The 4,439-nt window shown below is 46.7% G+C and overlaps 1 long non-coding RNA gene across 1 annotated transcript; it reads left to right on the forward strand.

Annotated features, from left to right (window-relative positions):
- The first annotated feature begins 277 nt into the window (after window positions 1-277).
- LOC119280386 lies at window positions 278-1,156 on the forward strand. Its single transcript, XR_005138072.1, has 3 exons — window positions 278-500; window positions 763-823; window positions 1,036-1,156. It is a non-coding gene; the product is annotated as an uncharacterized LOC119280386 (long non-coding RNA).
- The last annotated feature ends 3,283 nt before the right edge of the window (window positions 1,157-4,439 follow it).

Genomic DNA, 4,439 nt, shown 5'->3' on the forward strand with positions numbered 1-4,439 from the left:
TGACGCACCACCCCACCACCATCTAGCCCCAGCCCCGCCGCCCACAATCACCTGGCCAGCAACCGGCGACCATGGGCCGGCCCCCCGACCACCGCGGTGCTCCTCCCACCAACCGCCAGACCCATGTCCCACATCACCAAATTTGCGTCTCTCATGCCCCGCCGCTGCCAAACAGGGTCGGATCTCCCCTCGATCTCTTGCTTCTTCCCGTCGACTTGCCGACCAGCCCTGTCCCCATTCCTCCCATCTTCCTCCCCCGCCATGGCTGCCAGGATCCAATCCATGGCTGCCCGATTTGGCCGGCGACCCCCGGATCCAGGCGAGGGCACCACCACCACCAAGCGCGTGGAGGGGAGTGGAGGGGAAGCGGAGGATCTCACCGGGTCTCTTCCCCACCTCCGTGGTCTGCCTGCCCGTCCCGCCGTCAGCCACCGCATCACCGCACCGACCAGATCCATGGCGTTAGTCGCGCCGTGCTTTGTGGTGCTACTCCGTCAGAGGTAAGGACGGGCTCTGCCGCCACCGGGAACCAGCCCCTCCTCCCCTACTTCTCCTCATCGGTTTGTCGGTCTCCAAGTTGCGAAGGCGTGCACAACGACTCTCTCTCTCCCTTTTGCAGTGCACAGAGGCGGCACTGCAGTGCACCTCCACACTGATGCTATAATCCCCACACGTCAGATCCGGCAACCCCCCATGCTTGCAGTTCATTTTTTGCTATTGGAATTGATGCATGCAGCCCGGTTCAATTACTGTTTTTTGCAGTTAGGATAGGGGGTAGGAGCAGCTCCATCGAGCTTCTGCTGGCGACGGCGAGATACTTCAGGTGAGCCGCCGAGTGGTGTGGTTGCTACAGCCGTGCAGTTCGGCCCGGGGCATGCGCAGTTGACTTGCACGGGTCGGTTGCCCTCTGCGAGGAATTAGTTGCTTTTTTATTTTCCATTTTTAGTGATTGTTCTTTACTCGACCGCCGGCGCCGTTGCAGTGCATCTGGATCCCCGACGTTTTGTCTTCTCACCGTCATCCCTTCTTTGCCAGTTGCCATCCACCAGGAGGAGAGGGGAGAAACTCCCAGCAGCCTTCCAGTTTCTGACATGTACGAGTGCAGTGCGCTAGTCGCGTTGGTGCAGCCCGCTGGCATCCAGCAGGGGATGCAGCTCTTCGGTGGTGTGCGGTCCACACCGAGCGCCAATGCAGTGTTGTGCCCCTTGGTGGTTACGACAAAAAGCATGCAGTTTGTTTCGAATTGGGCCGGGGCTCACTTCCTCCGATGCAAAATTCAAATTGCACTTGTTCCTACATGGTGTCGCGTGTTCAAAAAAATAAATTGCATCGGCACTTGCAGCGCATTTTGCTGTCGCGTGCGGTTCACTACGCTGGCCTCGCAGTTGAGATGAAATTATAAAGAGAAAATGCTAGGGAAAAAAATAAAATAATGCAACTCCCTTTGTCGCTATTGCAATGCGGTTCATTTTGTAGTGAGTCAAAGTGGTTCACTTTGTAAAGCAAAAAGATTGTCGAAAAGAAGTATGAAGTTCACTACTCTCGTTGGTGTGGTTCGCTAATCTTGTGTGTGGTTTGCTAGTCTCGTCTTTTGGTACAAAACACACGAAAAAATTGCGTTCGACAAGAGAAATCATGAAGTTCACTACTCTCGTTGGTGTGGTTCGCTACTCTCTTGTGTGTGGTTTGCTAGTCTCATCTCCTGGTACAAAACAGATGAAAAAATTATGTTTGAATAAAAGAAACCATGCAGTTCTCTTACCCCTGTGATGCAGTGCAGTTTTTCGTCCGTTGCAGTGCGGTTTTCAGTCGGATGAAGTACCCACGTCGATTTGGGTGTCGTGAAAAACAAAGTGTCCGTATTTCAGTAAATTCGAAATTCCTCTTAAACCGTAAAAAATTAGAGAGAGTGCTCTACCTGAAAAAGTTGTGTCTCGGCGATATCTTTCCAACAGCATACAATTTGAATCATTACGACCGGCGGTTTGTAAAAATTTCTCGAAAAATGGCCGCTGCCTCTCGTAGTCAGCCGCACAATTTTCAAAATTAACTGAAAACCGTAAGAAATCTCAAAACCATTTCTACATATGAAAGTTGCGCCTTGTCCATAGCTTTCCAAAAACGTATTACACGCCTCGTTTTGACAAATGGTTCAAAAACTAGAGCGAAAACAGTACCGAAAATTGCAAAAATTTCTAAAAAACGTAATTCCGCGATTTAGTAAATTTGAAACTGCTCTTAAACCGTAACGAATTAGAAAACATAATATGTATGAAAAAGATGCGCCTTGACGATATCTTTCCAACTGCGTATCATTTGCTTTATTCCGATGAGCGGTTTAGAAAAAATCATGAAAATACGCTCGCTGCCACTCGTCATCCGTCGCGCCATTTTTGAAACTGCTCTTAAACCGCGAGGAATCTCGAAAAGTGTTCAACATGGAGAAGTTGCGCCTAATCCATAGCTTTTCAACTGTATATTATACGCCTCGTTCCGATAAACAATCAAAAAATTAGAGCGAAAACAGTACCGAAAAAACACTGCGTGCCTGAACTTCCCTATTCTGATCACGGGATCAGAATAATATTCTGATCACAACCTGACCTTCCCCAGTAACGCGCCTGAACTTCCCTCTGTACTAACCTGACCTTCGTGCTATCTTCGCAACCGTGGCTTCTACCGCGATTTTTTCTGATCATTCGTGTTGTTTGTGGTGCAAGTGTAATGCGGACACGGTTTTTAGAGTCTAAATGCTTGCTTTGATTCGGATTCTAGCACTTCGGTGGATTTGCTCTCGGGGTCGTGATGAACTTGTTTATGTTACAAGTTTAATGCATGTTTTGGATGTGTTCGATGTTCTGGAACGATGCAGATTAGGTTTTTGTACGAGTTTGGAGCACAAATTCTTAGTTATTTCAAACAAATTTGAAATCGCCCGTGTTCTTCATCCGCCCGAGATGGAACCCGCGTCTCTGTTGATTTCTAGTTTTTCTTTATTGTTTGCTGCCTGATTTGCGTACTTTAGTGAAATTCGAGGCTTACTAATCCTTAATTTTTAATCGGGAAGGGTCCTTACGGTTTGATTTCTAGCAATTTGATGTTTGGACTCTCGCGGGTTCACTGATGTTATTTTGGCGGGTTTGAATTTTTCGCTCTGGTCATTCCAGTTGTCGAAAGGTAGTTGCCAGATCATTTCCAAGGGGTGTGCGGACGTGTTGCAATCTTGGGCAGATGATTTTATGCTTCGGACGAATTTGTTTGTTCATATTTCTAGATCTTATAATGGTAGTTGTACAAGCTGGACTTCTGCGTTTTCATACCTGAACTCCTTCTCTTCCTTCGTTTGATTCGTTTGGGGCTAGGCCGGCTCGGATCGGGATCGGGGAAGGATCAGGTGGATCGTGTTGGTTTTTGCCCGGGTTTCTGTGCTGGACTTCTGCGTTTTCATACCTGAACTTCTTTGTTTCTTCTTTCGCTGCAATATAATGCAGCAAGTCATTTGTATCAGAATCCGTTACTGGATCTCTTCTGCAATTTTTTTGTTGTAGCTAGTGTGTAAGCGTGAAGCTGGACTTCTTTCTAATCGATGGTTGAACTTCCGGTTTTCCACTTTGCATTCCATATTTTGCAAGGCGAAGGTGCATCATGCTATATTTTTTTTATTTTTTTTATAATTTTAGTTCCTGAGATGTTATTTTTAGAGTTTGTCTCGCGGCCATTCATGAGATTAGTCCAAGTATGCATGCACCTTTTTTTGCAGATCATCTAATCGTCGTTGTAGAAGCCGGACTTCTGTACTGTTCATACCCGAACTTCTGTTTTTCCTTCTTTTGCAATGTAATGGAGCAAGCCCTTTTTATTTCTTTCTGTTTTTATGTTTTTTTCGTACTTTTGCGTTTGCTTTTTAATTTTTTTTGTTATTCCCATGAGCAACCGTGTAATTTTCGTACGGATATGCGTATATTTTCTTATTTTACCTAGTATGTTTTTGTACTAATAGTAGGTGGTGGCCTTCAGTAAATAACTACCCTAAACTTCTGTATGCAAATCGTTTTTTATAATGTTAATTTGGAGGTTTTTACAAAAACCTGAACTTCTCTATCTTTTCTATGTGAACTTCTTTTAAAATATAATTATGTTTTGTTATTTTAAGATTTAAATAATTGTAGACATTGAAATAGGCATTGGGCCTATTGACAAATGCGGTAGCGCGAGGCCGAGCAGGGGGGAGGGGGGGAGGGACCCCCCTCCCCTCCCCCTGCGAGGCCGAGACAGGAACGAGCCGGAGCAGGCGACAACGCGGCGTGCCGCGTCTTCGCATGCGGAGGCGAGTCCGTCACATCCGTGACCCCACTATCTATCTTAGGGCTTTAGGGTTTAGGGTGCGTGCGGTGGGGGGTGGAAACAGAATAACCGCATTGCGTCCTGTCAAATCATAG

The sequence above is a fragment of the Triticum dicoccoides genome, chromosome 3B (genome assembly GCF_002162155.2).
Source record: "Triticum dicoccoides isolate Atlit2015 ecotype Zavitan chromosome 3B, WEW_v2.0, whole genome shotgun sequence".
NCBI lineage: Eukaryota > Viridiplantae > Streptophyta > Magnoliopsida > Poales > Poaceae > Triticum > Triticum dicoccoides.